We start from the raw sequence: 21201 nt of genomic DNA, 5'->3' as shown, positions 1-21201 counted from the left end.
ATTTGATATTAGTGAAATCACCGGCACTCAGGAGGATGTAGAGGAACGAAGGAGACGACAAGGAGGCTCAACGCCTATAAAAGCTATAGTGGGTGAAGGAGAAGTAATTAGAGCTTTACTCACCATGAAGGCACCAAAGTGGGTTTGTACATGTGTAGAGTACAGATTATTAGATCAAAGTGGTATTTTTGCTTTGGTGTTTTTATGTTCGCCAATTTCACTTCCTTACATTACTGTCAACCAATGCATATAGGCCCCTTATCCAGGCACCCAGTAGTTTATGTTCATGACACTATGGTATAAAAATTAACTGTCAGTGACTCATTCCTTATTCGTGACAATGGCCATTTCTTTAAAATCACATGAGTTCAGTATGTCAGTTCAAAGTATGAGCAGAATTCAAGAGAAGCCGATAAAACTCCATCCATCTCATCTATTCTCAGCCTTTCTTGTTCTCCTTTTTCTTCTTTGCACTATGTAAACTACAATGGCACTCAGTAGAGCACATACCTCTGCCAGGGCACAACATTCACATTGTTTTTAAATGAAGACTAATGAATTATTTCCTGGGAAAATTGTAAAAATGTTTTAAAAAAGGCCCCATCACACGATGTTAAAGAAAGTAAAAAAAATTCCTGGATCAGCACCAAAATTTAATGGGCTCCTCCTCGACCCATACCCCATCCTTCCACCAAGTTTCATGGAAGTTGTTTTTATGTAATCTTGCTTACAAACAAATACACAAACAGACCAACATACAAATGGAAAAGGGGGAAAACATCACCTCCATGTCTGAGTTACTAATTCAGTGTGGTATTTGACCTTTGAATATTGTCATGAGTTGAGAACAATAAAAATCATTTCAAACTAGGGCTGTGAGCAGCACAGTGCGGGCCCGAGCACTTGCGAACTCTGGACCTGATGCGGCCACGGGGGAGGGCGTCCAGGGTACGGGCAAAATGGCTCTGTGTTGCGTGCGGTTTGCGCACCATGAGAATGATAAACACTTTATTTCCTGCATCTGTCACGCGGCACTGGACCCAACCCACTAATCACACATTACAGTCCACGCCATCAAGTGTAGACCACACTGTAAAAATGTTATGTAAATCGAATTAAAGTTGTAAAACGAGGCTAACTTCCAACTGCCAGTATGTGGTGCTATCAGTATTACTACAGACTCTTAGATCTGTTCAGGTCGGGGCTCTGGTGAAGCTTGAGCAATTTGGGGCGGATTGGACAATGTACAGTGGAGTTATAACAACTTAATTTTCATGCTGATTGGTAGTTGGTGCAATGACCCTGAGTTAATATTGACACAGGAATCTGTTCAGGCCTGGACTCTGTCATAGGTGAGAATTTTGGTGCTGATTGGACAATGCAGAGTGGAGTTAAAAAAAACATACTTTTCACAGCGAATCAGCCAGTGGCGCTATGACCCTGAGTTATTTTCGACAAAAGGAGCTGTTCAGGCAGTTTTCCACCTTGTGTCACAGAAGAGCCATCAACAATTAATTATCAGACCAAACGTAAGATATGGTCACAATCTACCCATGAAGTGCTGAAAGTTTTTACTGCAGGACATTATGATGTCGGTTGACCTTATCAGACATTTGTGATAAATGTTGTCATAATGAGTCCTTGAGATATGGCCAACAACGTGTTGTGTTACAGTGACCTTGACCTTTAAACACCAAATTCTACTTCGTTCATCTTTGACTCCATTGAACGTTTTTGCCAAATCTCTCAAGGTGTTACTGAGACGTCGCACTCATGAAAATGGAATTGACTGACAACTCAAGAACATTATGCTTTCGACCACGACTGTCGCTGATTCCCCTAACATGCCAATTGAGTTCAAAGAATCACAGAAATTGGTTGTTTTGACAGTGGCTCTCAGTCAGTCACTCACTGGTAAAAAAGACACAGAATACTTAAACATGTATTGTATGTACATTGAGAGCTTCGTTCTTTTGGTCCATCAAAACAAGTATTAGCAGGATTTCTGCAGCAAACACGATTATGAGGAATCACTGGGGCCATCCATTTAAAAGCACATCTTTTCAGGACCTTATGAAAACAACTTTTAAGATATTACTCGGTCTCTTTATCTCACGCCATGGCAGAGATGTTTGCTTGGAGAACACTTTACCCATCGCAAGAAATAAATACATCACAGGCGCCCAGGTAAAAAAAAAATCATTATTTTTGATTTGAATTTACCTTGCCTGTAGGTACGGGTGTATCGATGCTGTAGCCGAACATGCACAACAGGCCAAAATAGAAACATGTAAACCCTTGGCTGTGGTGGGACTTCATGATGGTATTTTCATGTATTTTGATCATACCCTCTGCACTCCTGAAAAGCCTCTCACATGTTCCGCGGCATAAGTGCTCATGTCTAATGCCCTCAGAGGACGTTTTGGTCTGTCTCTATGAGTCTAATTTACGGATATCTGCATGAATTGGGAGGGCCTCAGGCCAACCATCTCATGTCTTTTTAAGGGAGGGGGTGGGTTGTTGCGTTAGTAGGCCCTTCCGGGACAGGAGCAGCATTTCAGATAAGATCGGCGGTGGGATGTGGTGAGCCGGGCCGTTTGTTCTCGTTGGCCATCTCTCATGTTGCTCCACTGATTGGGAGGAAAGCTAAAATTGCTTTCACCGGGGCTCACTCCAGCAGTAGGCAATGATAACTAACAATGCCCCCGGGACCTAGTTAAAGCTGCATCACACGCACTGGAAAACCACTTTAATGTGGCAGCATTAGGAAGCTGTCAGTTGGGCTGGTGGGGAAAACAGATTCCAACTCATCGTGAATTTTGATAACATTTGTTATCCTCACTTCAAAAATGGATATAATCAAGAAGGTATTTTTTATTTCATTTGATCCAGTTTAGCATTAAGAAGAAAAGTTCTGACGTAAGGATAGAGATCAGAAAATTACCCAGTTTCCTCTCGTCTCTCAAACTCTCTGCTACCTGGCTCAGGCTTGGGGATGGTGGAGCTCTTGTCATGTGGAAACGCAGCTGGTTGTGTGAGTTTCTCTTCTTTTTTTTTACTCAGGTTATGATTCAGGTACTGTTCAGTGCATGTACTCCTACCTACTTACATTATTGACCCATCTGTGCAATTTCCCTAAGTGCTACTTAAAATTAGTGCTACTCATAGCTGCTGCTAATTACACTAAGGCTTTCCTTGTCAACTATAAAGCAAGATAAAAACAATATAAATATTCCTCTTTTTGAAGCTTGACATGATGAAGCTGTTTCTCAAACGCCACTTTCATTAAATGGATATGGCACCAGAGTAAGACTTAAACTGGGTCACTTCATATAAGAGAATACGATAAGAATAGAATTGTTATATTGTGTCGAATTTATATGATCATGTTTACAAATAATTAAAAATGTATACACTTTGTTATAAAAAACAAGAAAAAAAACATGAACTCAAAATTAAGACCCAAAAATCGATTAGTTATTTTTGGAACAGTGAAAATTCTGAAGTGCTGGACCAGGGAACCACAACATATTTCACAGCTGATTAACATCTCAGTTGGTTTGTTGTTGAGAACATGAAAGCAAATGGAGAAACTAAATTGACCAAGGTTACCAGTTAGAGTATACATTTAAATTTTACATTAATTCTCTTAATTTGATTGATAGTGCTTCCTGTTGTTTGGTTTAAACTTATTTTCTTCTAAAAGAAAACTAAAAATAATTCAAATGAACTGTCAATTTTAGAAAATCTAACATGACCTGTATAATCTATTTTTGTTAAAAAATACATTCGCGCATAAAGACAGAAGTTGTAGGTATCCATTATAAGGTCAGGGTAGGTTAGATTTCGATGACTGAAGAAGTTAACGTCAGCCATCTTTGAGCATTTTTTAAATTATAGATTTTATTTAAAGATGGACGACTTGACAGCTTCCAAATAGTGAAGCCAAACCATCGTGATCACCACCTGGTGTCTGGCTGTAGTATAGTTCATGAATCCTGGCTCCTCCGTGTTAATGGATAGGACATGGTCTAAACTAAAATGGTCTAAGCAAAATGACAACAATTGTATCCGGGATATTTTGGCTTGGTGTCTCAACAGCTTGGCTGTCGATGTCAAGTGGTACCACCTGGTATGTACTAATGATTCGTTGAAAGTTGTAATAAAGAGCTTTTTCCAGCTGACCAGGCAGTTTCTCAATCAGAAAAATCGGGGAATGCAACTTCTATTTTTGTGAAATAATTATCACTGTTGTGGCCTGCCTATGTCAACCAAGGAAAAAGCAACATGCATGCTTTAACCGTAGCGTCATTATAAATCTGAGATATCTGTCAAATATTGAGCATGATTACAATAAAAATAAATAATTTTCAAACATGCAGCCAGCAGGTTAGAGAATAATTATAATGCCTGTTTAAAGTGTCAAATGTCAAAAACAAGGTTAAAAATCAACACGTTCCAAAGCGACATAACTCTGATCACTCAACATAAGATTAGGTGATGCTACATTGCTCAGAGTGACCAAGAGATGTTCTTATCCATTTAATATATGCTCACAGTGTATCCTGTCAAATATAGATTTGAATCAATAGCACTCTGGAGTGGCTCGTTAAACTTAAATCAGCTTGGAAGTGGTGCATGCCTGACTCACAGCTGCTGTCATTAACCACCGCCTTGCAGATTATTGGAGAAACGTCCTTGTGTGAGCAGATTTGCCAGTTTACCTGAGGTGTGTTGGTTGGAACTCCGATTTAAGATGAACCAGCAGTGAGGTACAAACAGCTCATATGCCCACACTTCGCTCTCGAGGCTCATTTACGCTCAATGTTAGATATGTATATGGAAACCGATGGAGCCGTCTGTCCGTACTCTGCATTCATTTTTGTGCATGTGTTGCGGATAAGGACAAAACAGACAAAACGGAACAGTACCTCAGGAGATCATGGGGGAGCAGTGTAGCCAATAGTTCAAGCAAGATGATTGTCTTCAACAATGGTGGAACTTTTAGCAGAGAGACTTTGCGAGTTGGTAAGAAACTGAAGACGTCCACCGATGTTACTTCACTCGGCTAATTTTGCCTCTTTCTTTAGACGTACATTATCACAGCCTCCTCCATGTTTGTTGTTTTTTGCTGTCAGAAGCTCTTGACCCTGTGTTGCCCTCTAGTGGATGTATTGTTTTAAATCCACATAAAGGACGCATGGAAGTACATGGGCAGTGACAGTTGCATCATTTGAAACGGACGTGACTCTTTTCGTTAAAACAAGCAGGATAAATGAGCCTATAAAGCGACACTCCACCCAGGCTCCAAGGGCGTCCGACGTCTGTTAATGTTTTTGTCATGGTGGTGCGTTGAAATGTCCTGTTATTGTTGCTGTAAACGAATTTCCCTATAGGGACAAATAAAGAATCTATCCATCTATCTATCTGGTACAATGCGAAATTGCGAATCCAAAAATTAACCGAACCATCCAAGGCACCTTTCTCAGTTTTCCACTTTAGAATAATAAAAAAAAATACTAAAAGGGAAGTGACTCATCCACTATTCTGTGGAGTCTATTGCACAGCCACACCTTGTGGGAAAGGGTTAACTGCAGCAGCAACAATAATGAGAGCGCAGTGAGACGTGTGAAGTAATTAGTCAGTCTGCTCTCTAATATTTACCCAGTTAATTATTTGTGAGTATTACTCTTGTCTTCCCTTCAGATGGCTGCCTCTGTTGTTTTTTTTCCACACCATTTGTCACTGTCCACCTCTTGTGGGTTCTCATCCCCGCTTTCTGTCATTTTTCTTTTTTTTCCCCTCCTGTTTTCCCCGTCGTTTGCGATGGCAGGAGAGTGGCATTCTGGTGAACTTGTGCCAGTGGAGGTGTTACACCGCTGTCCCTGGTTGTGTGAGGTCAACTATGATTATTCATTCATCTGTCTGTTTGTCTAACGTTAGTAGCAAGATGTGAAAATAGCTGCTCCCTTTCCAGATTGGTTGCACACCACAGAAAGGTCATAGTGGGGACGCATAGGTTCAGCACTACCAGTGAACAAAGGCCTGTCAGTCACATGATGGAGACTTGACACTTGGCCACAGTGAACCTTACATTAAATCTTGTATGAAATTATAGACATATAGTGAGACTTGTAGATATGTGGATAATCTGATTTGCAGAAACTAGTGCAGTGCCATTCTAAACATGTCTGTTTGGACTGGGCTGTTTGATCGGCCTGCGGTGATGCTGGTTGCAGCTTTCTTTCTGGAACTGTAAAAGTGACCTGCAGTAATTGAGGTAAAGCAGGTAAAGAGAACTGTGAAGACACAGCTGCTGCACATAGAGCAATTCACCTGTTTATTCAAAGTTCGGTGAAACGTAAAACCTCCGAACTGAAGAATCAGTTGTCGTTGGTGTTGTCATGTCATCGATCACAAGAACGTCACTTAATTGGATGAGTCCCAGCCGCCGCTGCCACAGAGCTCCAGTCTCATGTTAATCCAAAGTTTATTAGTATTGAAAGTATCATGAGTCTAAATTAAACCAAATTCAACACTGTACTTCCTTCAGCCCTTAACAATACACATGCCAAGTGTGAAGCTGATAAGATGAACGGTTCTTGAGATATGTGAGCCACATACAGACAGAGATAGTTGATAGATATAAGATGTGTTTTATTTTGAAACTACCTCTAATTGTAGTTGTATATGGTTGGTGTCAATATCAGAAACTGGCAACACATATTCCGGCATATACCAGAATGTAAAATCAACAAAGTATGGTGGGTTCTGAGACTTCAGGTAGGCAGAAGCTCTTACCTCTGGACAAACCCAGATTAGCTTTTTCCCCTGTTCCCAGTCTTTTGACAACTGGCTGCTTGCTGCAGCCTCACATTTCAGATACAGACTTGAAAGTGGTATCAATCTTCTCATCTTACTCTCGGCATTAAAGTGAATAAGCTGATGTTTCTCAGAATTTGTAACTATTTCTCTAACTTCAAAGAAGTGTGAGTGTCCATCAGCCACTTAAAGGATGCTGCAAAAGGAAAGAAACGTATCATCAGTGTGACTGTTTAATTAATGGTTCACGTGTGGAGAAAATACGCCTCCCACCAATGTACGTGGGGGAGGGGTAAAAGCAAAGGAACGGGGTGGTCTTGCTTCGCTGAAAGAAAGTCAAAACAGTAATTATTTCATTATGGTATGACAGCAATAATATTACAATGGTGCAGTTTGCAGTGTGCTTATCTGTGGAACAAATGAGCTCTCCCCCTGAAGAGTCGACTGCAACACTGAGCCCCCAGGTAGGGTTTGCATTGCTGTCTTTCTTTCTCTCCCTCTCTCACGCGCACACACTTTCTTTCCCCTTTTCTCAGCTGCCTTTTTAATATTCTCATTCATAGCACATGCAATTATTTTAAAAATAAATTTAGCGCAGATAAGAAAAAATTGGGCCTCTTGGGTGACGCAAATGACTTCCTTGTTTTTATTAGAAGACAAGGTGTTTATTAGGGGCCTTGTTGGCTTATTGCAGGAGGTTTCTGAGTTTGAGTAATTGTCCAATTAGGTGTAATTTCAGGATTGGTGCTAACCCAGGCGATTGTGCTGTAAGAGGAGGACTACCACCGGGACACACATTAATGAATCCCACTGAGACCTGTCTACCTTTAAGAAAGAGAGACTGTGTCTGCCTCTGTTTCGCCTTCCCAAATCTTTTTAACGAGGCATTATAACTGGGATTTACAATTGAGTCACAGCACTCCTTTTCCCTCCCCCACTTCATTGTTCCTTATTCTTCACCGTCTGCGCGCTGGGTTACAAAAATAATTTATCATTCATGTTATTTCAGTTCTCTGAGCAATTGCCTCTTATTCAAACAGAAAGGTTACCTTAATTGTTATGTAGCTCAGCTATTTATGCCCTGGCATAAAAATGCATGTTTGCTGCTTCATGGAAAGGTCACTCATTACAACCCAAATAACTTTTTCTCTGTCGGCGTGGGCTCCTCAAAGTGTTTGCTGGCTACTTCACAATGGGAGACAGAACAAGGTTTTTTCACAGAGGGCTCCAGAGGTTTACAGTAGTTGTCCTCCCTATCAGATGTGATGAACTTGTTCTCTGTCAGTCTTGGTCTCTCTTTTGTCTCCATCAGTCTCTTAAAGGAATATTTTAACATTTTATGAAATACACTCACAGCGAGATGAGAAGATGGATTCCACTCTCATGTCTGTTAAATATGAAGCTGCTGCGAGCACACGGAGCTTAGCTCAGCTTCACCAAGACTGGAAACATGGGGGAACCAGTGAGTCTGGTTCTGACGAATAAAAACATCAGTCCCCCTCAAGCTCACTAATCAACATTTATACCTTGATTGTTTGATCCAAATAAATGCAAAATATAAAAACTACAATGACAAGGGTTTATGTTTTATAACTATTCAACGTTTTTTTGTATAATAATTCCAGTAATCTGTCTGTATGTGGCTCGTATGTCTCGAGAACCGTTCATCTTATCGTATTCACACTTGGCCAAGGAAAGTGCAGTATCGAATTTGGCGCATTTTAGACATTAAATACTTTCAGCATTAATAAACTTTGAATAAACAGGCTGGGAAGATAGATGGCAGCAACAACTGATTCCCCAGCTTGAGGATCTGCCTACTCAGTCGGGCCTAACTGAACTTTGAATAAACAGGTGAACAGCTCTTTGTGCAGCAGCGGTGGCTTCAGGTTCTGTGAACTGAGTCCAGCGGCTGGTCTTAACTTGCTGTAGCTCAATTACTGCAGCCCACTTTTACAGTTTCAGAAAGAAAGACATGTTTAGAGCAGGTGCCAGTAGATCAGCTCTCAAGGTGCTAGCGTAACTTGTGATTGTGTAACTTTTGGAGAGCGTTAAGCTGCATGTTCCACCTGTCTCCTGTCTGTATGCTAAACTAAGTTAAACCAAGATAGACACTTCATTCCTGAGTGCAGGAGATATCGATCACCTCATGTAACTCTCAGCACGAAAGCAAATACACATGTTTCTCAAAAAGTTTAATCCAGGTGTTTTGATGTCTCCTTCGAAATGGAGACAATAATGGTGAAATAGAGGCAAATGCAGGAAGAAATAGAATTATTCCTTATTCTAGCAGTCTAGACACTTACTTGCACCTTTTCCGGCACGACGTTATGACGAGAATGAACAATTGTGTACTTATTGTGTGTGCAATTTCTTTTCTGCACATCATGCAAGATGCAACGCTTGCATGACAGCAAGGGGAGCTCTTCAGATTCCCTCAAGTTTGTGACGTCAAACATGACTCATCGTGGGAAAAAAGGAAAGCAGTCGATTGCCTTCTTTTAGCAGGTTTACTCCAGTATATACCCGCAAATGTTTGGTGTAAAATAGGTAGAAAGAGAAAAGACAGAGGTAAAAGGAGGACAGCATTAGGTTGAGAAATGATGGGACCTTTAACACACACAAACAGAAACTGAAATATTAATAAGGGTGAAGGCTGTGATGTTTAAACTCTTGGACAACATCCTCCTCCATGTGTTTACAGACCTGCTCTTTGTGGACAAATAAGAGGTGGTGGGCCGGTCTAAAAAATTCAACATGCTACATAATGTACAAGGTCTGGCACGGAAACACAAAGAAGAGCAAGGTGACTCTATCATAAAAGGCCTGGTCTTCACAATATGTCCACACATGCTCCCTGTAGAATTCTGTTGTATGGGCTTCATGCTCCAGCGGGACACAAGAGGGAGGAGATGACGGAGGAACTACACGGTGGGAGAGCAGCTCGGAGGTGAGTGCTGCAGACATTGTCTCACACCACCTGACCCCGAGGTGTAACAGTGTACACGGCCTTGGAGTGGACGCCACACGGGCAAACTTGCTTCCAGTCGGTGGGAAGCTAAAGCACTAAGCTGCTCATATGAATGCTATAGCGGCATCAGGAAAAATGTGTTTGAAGCTCACATCTAGTTTGGGTTCATGTCAAGGTTGCGTCACACCCACCACCAACACCACCACCCTCACTTTCCCTCCGTCTCTGGTTCATCCCTTCTCACATTAGAGCCTCTCGCAGTCGCACCACAACCACTGACACCACCACCAGCACATCACATCCGCGCAGCAGCTACCCACTGCTCATCTTCACACTAAACCTTGTCCTTCTTTCAGGCTTATGTCTCAACACTCCCTCAGAAATAAGCCATTTCAAAAAGATTCATGAGCAGCTGGAGCTGCCATGCTGTATAACTGCAGCCATCACAGGCTTCTCCGCTGATACAGCCTGACATCTCAAAAGGCTGTGGGATTCAAAACAAAATCAGGTTTCCTGATCCAGCGACAAACTGAGCTATTGGGAAGGCGCTTTTGCTAAGACTCTTTGTGACATGATGATTGGGAGTCAGGCTCAGATTCGCTATGAATATGGATGCAACTGTTTATGCCTGGAGGAGAAAAAAAAATCAAGCACATACTTGACTGGTAAATATTTGTAAAAAAATCTAGGAATGCTTTTGGCAAGGTAGACTATATCTGTTTTGTTAGGGATAGATTAATTCTTTCCAGTGTGTGGGCTTGGACTGTCAGTTCATACCATCTTAAAAAGGATTATCTGATGCACCTAGGTCTGATTTCAATTTGAATAGGTGTGAATTTATTTTGCAGTGCTCAATATCACAAACAAATAAGTCCCCTATAATCCAATTCCACCCCCACCGGAAAAAAGGATGAAATAAGAATCTCATTATACTGTCCTGCTTCATCTTGGCTTGTTCCCTCACAAACAATCTGGTAAATTCAACATCGCAGTCTTTACCCGCAGCTCTTAAATGGACAGAAATGTAAGCAAATGACAGGTGGTGTTTTTCTAATTTCATAAAATTCAGGTACAGACATTCATCTCAGAGCATTAATTCATTTTGAAATACGTGCACCCCGTGTCTTATTTACTGCCCCTGCGATACTGAATTCATAGTGATTGAATGTGGTGGTATGAAATTAGATTGCATTGTGTGTCTCTGGCTAATAATTCCAGATGGAATAGTTCCTCACTCTGCTTGACATGATGCACCCGGAGAGAAATATGGAGGCAGAGAGGCAAAGTTAAGGTTGCTTAGGTTCATTCCGAGGCCTTAGAAGCACAATGAATCAAGCTTTACTAAACCTTGGGAGTGTTGAGGATCTCTGTAATTTGCTGCGAGAAGTGTTCTCTGAGGAGGTGTGCGGTGCTTCTGGCCCCAGGAAGATGCCTGCCGTCTTCTGTGAGCACAATGTGATGCGATGATAAGATGAGGTGTCCTGTTTAAGAGCTTGATTAACGACAGAGGATGAGATGGCCTCTCGGCACAGATACTGTTTGGCTTTACTGAAGCACACTTGTGCTCTGGCAGGAGGAGAGCGCCAGGGGTGCTCCACTTCATCCTCGGCCCAAACCCCCAAATTACCAACACCACTGTCACCGCAGCTCATCTCTACTTAAGGCGTCTTCGCAAAGATCACGATCAATTTTCACGAGTCCATTGGAGCGGGCTCCTTCATTATGTCTGAAAACCATTCACACTGATTGATCCGCGATGAGTGCATGGTATTGATAAATAATTAAAAAGCTCTCAGTTTAATTTGGGGGTAAGTAGAGGATGAAGAGTGTGGGGTGGGGGTTGGGGCTGGGGTTGTGTCAGGCCTGTGGGCTCTTAGTCCGTGTAATGAAGCCTGGCCCCCTGCTGTGGCACGCCCAGCCTCAGCTCCCTGTCTGCCTCCCCACTTTGTCCCAGTGGACGCACGACCAGCTGGATTCGTCTGCCATATTTGCAGCAATCAATGCAATCCGGCTTGAAAGAAAATCAATAAATGGTGTCCACTTATGCCTCAGAGTGCAGGAGAGGATCTTTTTTGCTGGGGCAGAGCCGCACCGACACTAAAGATTTCACAAAATGTTCTGGGAGGTGTCCTTGAGGTGTTGGAGGGGGGGGGGGGGACTCCACATTTGTTTATGTATAAATATATTTTTGAAATTGAAAGACAATACCTCCACCAAGGAGGTTATGTTTTCATCTGCATTTGTTTGTTTGTTAGCAGCATTACACAATAATTACTTGATCGATTACCACGGAACTTGGTGGAAGGATGCATTATGGCTCAGGGAAGAACCCATTAAATAATGGTGTGGTTTCGGGTCAGGGGGCGGATCCAGTCTTTTTTTTTTCACTTTCTTTAACATTGTGCGTTTTTTCAACATTTTCATTGATTTCACAAAATAATTCATGAATCTTGATGAAAAAAAATCTGACATGTTAAGGGGACTTGCAATGAGGTTGTAACTCACTCAGAAAATGGAAGCTAGCAAGCTAGGCTAACTAGTTTACTTGGTGTTGTAGGCCTGCTGGACAAAATTATGTTGAGAGGATGTTATAACTGTTTGTCCTCTACATAAAATGTTGTCCAGTACATCACCACCATTGATCTCTAATTAGTGTGAATGCCGACACAGTAGTTTTCTCGGTTCTTTATTATTATTTCCAAGGTTATATTTTAGTTAAGGTTTTTTTTTTGGTCTGTTAGTTAGCAGGATTACACAAAAACTACTGGATTACCATGAGGATGCAGTATGGGTCAGTGAAGAACGGATCTGCGATCTGTGTGCAATTTGATGCAGATCCAAATAAATTCGGATCCAGTGAATTTAAATGTGGTTTCATGAGGAGACTGTCGGGCCTTGGCGGGGGTATTGAATATTTATCAGACTTAGAAGGACTGTTGTATTTCTATTTGATGACAGAGCTCCTGCTGTTTGGGCAGTTCCTTACAGAGTTCATTTAGTCATTTTAAAGGGTGTTTTAAATGTTCGAGAAAGAGCTCTGCTACAGGCTGCTTTGGAGCTTGGTTGGGGAATGTGTTGACAAAAAACTGTTTAGTAAAACAGTGGAGAAACATGTGGACACAGTGTTATGTTTGAAGGTATCAAAATGTAGTGTGTGACAAAGCCTGGCAAGGAGAAGGTGTTGTCCTGCACTGCAGGGTTCATCAGCTCATTGGGGTTTTTAATGTTCAGCCCATGAAACCCTCAACCCCCTGCTATTGCCACCTGGCTAAATCAGTTAACACTGCAGGCTTGAGGTCGTGGCTCAGTGACCCCGGCGCAGACAGCTCCTAGAGGTGTGATATGAGGCCTCTGGTGGTGTCTGTCCCGAAGCTTCACACGCCGCTGAATATCACTACATGCCAGTCATGGACTCACACCTCAACTGAGGAGCATGATGACTGTAAATCTGAAACAAAGCAAGGTCAACTATGAGGGAGGCAGATGGACATACACATGCACAAACACACAGTGACAGGCGCACACAACCAAATTGGATAACTAAACACACACCGTGTCCAAGGTGGGGCGTGTGTGTGTGTGTGTGTGTGGGTGTGTGTGACATCCTGTTGTTGTCATTTACTGTCGCTCTGTAACCGAAAACAGCAGAAAAAGAAAATTATGCTGCGTCACACTTTTTAGTGCTGATATCCGTCTAATTGATGACTTTGTGCCACATCAATCCATTATGCATAATTTAACATGGATCAAGTCCCACATTAACATAATCACCCATTGGATATTCTGCATAGTGTGACACGCCAGTGAAGAGCAGAACCCCAGCCTGAGAGGGAGTGACAGGGGAGATGCACCCTGCATGAGTTGGCAAACACACCCACACTTCCTCTGCCACACACTGGCATGCACACACACATTAGGCTGGGATGGGGCTGATGTTAAGATGTCAGATTCTTATTCGCTTTAAGCGAATAGTGGGAGTCCAGTCTGAGCATTTTGTGTTTATGCAGTGCCATGTTTGAATAAACAGCCACACACACACAAATACAGTGTATTCACACACACACACACATAGTGAACAGCTTGGAGAGTGAGGGGTGTAGAGCCGCCTGCTTAGACGCTGCCGTTTGCAGTCACTAAGCAGCTTTAGTGTCTCCTACCACAGTCCTGATTTAAAATTCATAAATGCTAATCCTTCATAATTTACAGTTTAAAAAGCAGCCCTGCTCACAGGCCCTGTGGCCACAGCTCTGTCAGAGTAATTATACCAAGGAGCTGGGAATGGACTACTAGCAGAGACTTTCAACAGTCAAGGAAATCCCCCTCACTGGCACCAGACCCAATTACTCCGAATACCTAAACAGATTATCAAGTCATTTTCCACTTCAATCTGGACATAGGTGCCAATTCGGTGTTATGCTTTAGTCAGGTGGGTAAGTAGCGTTAAAGGTGGGGCATGCCTGTTTCTTATTAAGTGAATGGTATGCCGCGTAATTTTATTAGCCATTTCATTTAATTAGTGGCCCCAGCAATTGTCTTTTACAAGGTCACTCCGTCCCTCCTCTTCCTCTGGTGTCAGAAGGTGATTTGCTGCCCTCTTACTGATCACTGACATTTCAGTGTGTAGGTTTATATACTGTTAATGCATATGCACGTGTGTGTGTGTATGTGTGTGTGTATCACTGACAAACCGATGCCTCTCTAACTGGGGAGGTGCCAGTTTCTAAACCAAATTATTTGTCCTTGCGAGGACACAATACATTAGTTTAGATGTAGATTATCTGTGATTCTTTCACCTAAGGTCACTAATAGAAAGCCATTATCAAAATGGTCTGATTTCAATGTAATGGTCCACAATGACACCACAAAACCATTGAAGGTCCCATGAAAGGACTCTGCTTTACAAGTAGAAGCTCTCAGTGCAAAATGGCTCTCCATCCTTTTTAAATGCATAATTTAGTAGCCACCTCAAATATTGATTCATCGCTCATCCTGATGTACTGTATGAAAGAAGTATAGACATATGTAAGAGAAAGGGATGTTCAATCATTCGTGATCACAATGTTTGACAACCAAATAGATGACATGGTGACATCAGTGCATGATAACACACAGTCCGGCCTTTAGCTTGACATGATTTCTAACATTGGGAATAAGATAAACTGGAGGAAAAGCTGTGAAGTGTATTCAGGCTCAAACGCCAGGAGTGACGGAAAATTATAGAAATTCTGATTCAGTTGTGGGACAGTAGGTTTTTATGGTTAAACTTTTTCTTGAAGGTCTTATATGAATGCTATAGTCAACTATGTAAATGCAATACTACATAAATATGATTATATTGTAATAGATGTATATTATAAATACAGATAAATGTGCAGGCTATTCTCTCTGTGAATTGACTCGTTGTTTTTAACATAAAATTACATTTACTTAAGCAATTAATCAGTAAGAAACTTGATCAGGATTGATTTTTTACTTATCAGTTAATTGACTACTTGCTGTTATGTATGTAAAATTTTAATTTAATTTAGAAATGAAAACACTTGAATGGCACAGTGGCGCACATACCCCCACCAAGACCTAATAGTCCCCCTATAAACCCACATAATCACTAGATCTGGATTTTTATTGGATCTGCATCAAATTGTCCACACTTGTAGATATAGTTCCTTAAATATGTGAATTATTCTCTGAGAAATCAATAGAAATGATGAAAAACCGCAAAGTTAAAGAAAGTGACTTTGATTTTCTTCCTGGATCTGCCCCTTTATTTGGAACTGCAATGGGATTTAATGGATTCTTCCCTCCTCCCTGACCCATACAACATCCTTTCACCAAGTTAATTAAAAAAAGTTATTTTTGTGTAATCTTGCTTAGAAACAAAACAAACCAACCAACAGACTAACAAACAGGGGTGAAAACATAACCTCATTGTCGGAGGTAATTATTGAAATCATTATCTGCATAGTATATGTTTATGTTGTTTCAATCCCTCTGTTATTAACTGCGAAAAAACATTAGATACTCTGCATCCTTCAGTCTTCCGGCCACAGATTCGCAGCTTTCATTAAATTGTCATATAAAAACTTAAATTGCCTGCTTTCATCTTACACTGAAAAGGCTTAGAAAAGAGCACAGTGATATTGTTATTGTCTTTACAGTTGATATTTCTGTGGCTTTTCAGAGATGGCCACAACCCCAGATGACGCCTGAGCACCATATCAGAGCGACTCTTATCTCTAAGTGAAAGAAATCAGGATTATATTAGAGCAGATTAGGACGACTGCACTGGACATCGTGTCACAAATCCAGAGCTTTAAAGTTTCTCTGTCTTTTTTGTGTAACCATCAGCCATGAGGAATGACTCGCCCGTCACTCAGACGTCTCCTCCCTTTCTGTTTTACTGAATATCTGCAGAGGACCACTGCTGTCCTGATGCCTGCATGTGTGACTAATGCTGTTGAGCTTTGTTTTAGTCACAAACACACAGCAGTCACCAGCAATCCTCCTCACTACATTTAGACTAGTTTACACAAATACTCTAGAGTAATAGTTTATGCTGCAAAGAACTGAATTAAATTTACATCTTGCCTTGAAAATGAGAAATGTTTGACTGGCAGAAAGTGAAATGAAGTAAAGAGGAATTGACAGTCTTTGTAATAGCACTATCTTGATATTAGAATAAATCCAACTCCTCTTTCACCATTATTCTTTTCCACAGAAACCGAGCTTAAAGTTATTATAATTTGCTCTTTTTTTTTTTGAGTATGGGCTTAAGGAGTGATATAACTGAAATAACACAATCAAATACTCCCAACACAATAGAGGTGTTAGTAGGGGACACTGCTAAGCAATGATCACACTTGTTGTGGTCCTGGTTTGTGAAGTTACTAAAGTTGGCTATCCCTCAGTGTTGTTGGAAAATTAGTTCAAATATGTTTTTATGCTAATTATAAAAAATAGTGATCGCATTATTCCATTTTTTTAACCTAGTGTTAACCGAGCGTTACCCTTGTGTGTAATATTAGCCAATTCAAGTAATCTGGTGAAATACACCTAATTAACTGAGAATCAGGCTAACGTCAAGTTAGCTAGCTATAACGTACAGTTTCATCTTTTTCAGGCCAACAACGCCACAAACAACACATGTTCAGAGAAGGCGACCGGAAAAATATTTCTTGCTCCACTTCGCTCCAGTTGGTGGATGACCCGCTCTACCTTCTGAGCCACAGCTGCCCATTAATATGGGTGGTATCATACTATATCTCACATCGTACAAGCTGCTTTTGCTTGCGTTATTTATTACTGGTTGAGAGAGGAGGTGTCAATACCCTTTAGTCTTGTGATCTGACGACGATGAACTCACTTCATGAAACAGGCCTGAGGTCTGTTATTATCAGTGTTCATCAGAATGACAACACACTCACATTACACTGTACACCTCCTCCAAAACACATCATGGCTTCTAATGTGTCAGGTCTGTGGTGCAGCAATTTCACAAGCAAATAGCTCGTAGGAGTGATAAGAGTTTCATTACTGCACAAACAAATCAAAGGCAACAAGCAGAATCATTCATAAAAGAAATTTCAATATTTCATGTGTTTTAATTTAGGTGCTCAGCAAAGCGACGGGGAGATGGAAGACGGAGCGAGAAATAATGGAGAAGGTGGGTATAGGTACACAAAGACAGCAGCACTCCAAAGGATATTGCTTTTAGTTATTCTAGTTGTGTGCTAAAGTCTGTGTTGTGCAATTTTGAAAAATAAAATCTAATCAAAACAACGATGCGAGAATAACAGTCTAAGACCTAAGGCACCGTCCTACATTTCAGCAGAAAGCAATATGTTATTTTAGCTTTGAAGCTAATCACTGCGGCCTAAGTTAAATTCATCTCTCATGATCAGTTTAAGCAGTTTGTAAGACTAGAGAGGAACGGAGAATATAGTAGAGCTTTTAAGAGGTTCACTTTCAGATTATGTAAATCATTTTCGGAAGGTTATATCTAACTAGAACTAGATCTAGAACACATGATGTTCCAATAATGTTATGAACGACTGCTCTCTTTGTTAACAATCACGTCCTCTGCTGAAACGAACAGACAAAGAAACCTGGTAAGATTTATGCTTTTTTGTCATAATCTAATATGGTTGGTTTAAAAAATTGAAATATAAAAAGATGATGTTACGATAGTACTTTGGGTTTCTTGGGCAAAAACGTGCCATCTATTATTTCTCTAAGTGCCAAAACGGATCATTCTCTAATTCATGGATTCATAATTGAAATGTGCCCCTACTTGTAACATCACAACCCAGGCATGAGTGTAAGACCTAATTTGTTTCATCAAAATAATTTACGGTGAGCAAATCTTAACCCCAAACAAAATGTGAAAATAGATGTGGAGCCCAACACTATGGTCACAATAGGGTTTAAACTGTGTTTCAAGGAGTCCTGTCCTTAGTCTAAAGTAGAAAACTGTAGAAATAAATGCACAGGTTATGTTAAGGTTGGACTGGAGTTTTAATCATGAATTACATACAGTTTGTTTCTGATTTACAGGCTTGTAGGTCGTGACTGTTCAGCCCTTCTCAATACGGCCCAATTCAACACAGTCCGGCTACACAGCTACAGGAAGGAGTTCTGTTCAAAGCCATCAATGACATCAAAGTCTCTCACCAAAGGAAGTTTCGACAGGTTTAGCAGCTACTTCAACCATCAGGCACTCGGATAAATTCAACGTTACTCTTAAGTTTGCAAACACATACACCATTAGATAACGTCTGGTCAATTTGACTAACCCAATACAAGATGGAACATTAAAAATGAAATGAGATAGTATGAAATGAAATTAAAATAATATAAAATAGAATAAAATAAAAGTCTGTTGAGGGGTTTCAACTCTATGATACTTTTTTTACGATTCCACTTGTTTTTACTTGACTCTACCAAAGTGTTGCTGTTATCGAGTCCACCCCCTGTGCAGTGCCTGACATCCAGCTGCTGTGTGTTGCAGTTACCTGCCATGTCCTTGAACACACTAACACCAGTTAAGTGCATAATCATCTGACGTAACAAGGACCAAACAGCCAAATTAAACATTTTATTTTCTTCGTGCGCCTGCTCTTCTTCCACTCATCATTCAGCCTTGTGCACACAAAAGGCACAAAGCACCAACATTTACTGAAGAGTGAGCACTGAATTTCTACTGATTATGAAATTACGGAGGGATCGAGGAAGGCTGTGTCTGTGATCACCCAGAAGTTGGTTCAAGTAGGTGCAGCACAGGGGGGTAGCTCACTGGTTTAGAAGAAGAAGAAGGTCCTGGTCTCAAATAAAGATGTAAATAAAGATAAGCAGAAGTGGAAATCATATTCTAAGATGTTGTTTCCCAGCAACAAAGTCCCCATGAAATTGCATTCATATTCTACTAATTTGTAACAGCAAATAAGCTTTTTGGGTGAATGTGTAACTGCCAAAATTATTTTAATGAAGGATAAAGTTAGGAAACTTTTAATGAAGGTCACAGTTTATCTAAATTTATATTTAACATCCGCTGACAACATTTAATATAAGATTTTGAAAAGCAACATCCTCTTTTAGTATTTAAGGCACAATAACAGTTTTAAGGTTGGACTCGCAGTACTTGGCTAAGGTTGGGCACAATGTTTTATTGAAAAACAAAACCTTCAGGTGTTTTTGTTGTGTAAAGCTAACACTTAAGTTTCCTGCAAACATAATGCCAGGGAGCTGGGGTTGTTACCAGGAATCTGTGCAAATGAGATGTTCATCAAAGTTTCTCTTATACATCCCTATACACCTGGGTCTGTGGATGATGATGCTCACTCTGCTGCTCCTGTGACCCTGAAAAGGTCAAGTGGTTTATAGAATGAATGAATGTTTAGGTTATGAAATCTATCATAAACAGTGTTTACAGGAGTTTTGAACGACTCCCATAATGCACATGATCCTTCTAGCTCCGATTTGGAAGACTAAAGATTTCGACAGTATTTGTTTTTACACAAAACTGTTTACTGATGATGTGCCTCTCCCTGGAAATTAAAAAAATGACTTTAGAACGCAGTAGTGGGAGGCGGGGCAAACACATGCCACACACACACACCACAAATTGTACACACACACACACACACCAACATTCCGATATATACAAAAGTAGTATAGCAATATAGAGCCATGCTTTCCAAATGATTGACTCTCGTAAGCATTGGCCCTGGTCCAAGATGTTGGCATTTTGAGCTATGTTCAGCCCGTAAATGTAGTTTTTAAAAATAAATTAAAAAATAAATATGATGTTAAAACCACCATAATGTATTTCATCAATGAAAAGTCATACTTTAGTTTACAGCTCAAAAAAGACTCTTGAATAGTTTTCTGTGTTTTTATCAAACTTACTCAAACTGAATCATGAGGGGGAGTTTCTGATTTATTCTTATTATCATTCATTATTTCAGATTGTTTATTAATAAGTGATTTTACATTGGTACGATGTCATCGTCAATAGAAGCAGTAACAGCACTACTGAAGCTTATGTCTACATTCAGTGCTCTAGACAGTGCAGATGGAGCTGCACTGTCTACAGCTCTTCCCTTTGATCGAGTTAGTCTCCGAGGCATTGGTAATGGACCCATCACTATTGGAAAAAAGGGAAATTGCAACACATTTCAATAAAAGTAATTGGTCCTCATGCAGACAAAAACAGCCACACATTTGCTGTCACTATGTATACGAATGCGAATGTAATTACCTTGCCTGTGAAGCTCCTCTCCCTCTCTCCCTCCCGCACTCTCGTATGATTATGTTTTTCTGCCTGTGTTATCTGTGAGAGAAAGTGTGCTGCTGTGCTGATTAACAAATAACTCTGTGATGAGGCCCACAAAGTCCAGTTAGGCGCAAACTAGATTCGTTGTATTTGGACAGGGAGCTGAGGGAACAGAAATACCGCTAATCAAGTCGATGTCACTTTTACAGCTAGAGGGCCTGGTTTGCTGTTAAATTACACATTTAAGCTATATTTCTTCTGCAATATGGTTTAACGCTGAGCATCCCCTCTCACATCATTTCAACATTAGGATTAACCACCACTGGTGGATGTGTAGCAGGCTATTCAGAGCTGCACAGTGTGACTCTTATAACGTAATTAGTCCATCTCTCTGGGAGGGTTTTTCTAGCTTTACCTACAGTATATGCCAAAGTAAAGTGCAGTCACTTTGATGATAAAAGGGATAAAAAGGCAGCAATGAGGTGGAATGTTGAGCAGTGCGGGGCTGGTGTGAGCCAGCCAGCAGAGGTCTAATTGGATGAAGGAACCCTGTTGCATGAGGCGTTCTTCCCTCTGAGTGCAAAGACATTATGAAAACCTCCCACGCTGCTTTCAGTTGATTCAATTAATTTATTTT

This window comes from Hippoglossus hippoglossus, chromosome 3 (genome assembly GCF_009819705.1).
Source record: "Hippoglossus hippoglossus isolate fHipHip1 chromosome 3, fHipHip1.pri, whole genome shotgun sequence".
Lineage (NCBI taxonomy): Eukaryota > Metazoa > Chordata > Actinopteri > Pleuronectiformes > Pleuronectidae > Hippoglossus > Hippoglossus hippoglossus.
Note: the sequence above shows the minus strand (reverse complement) of the source record.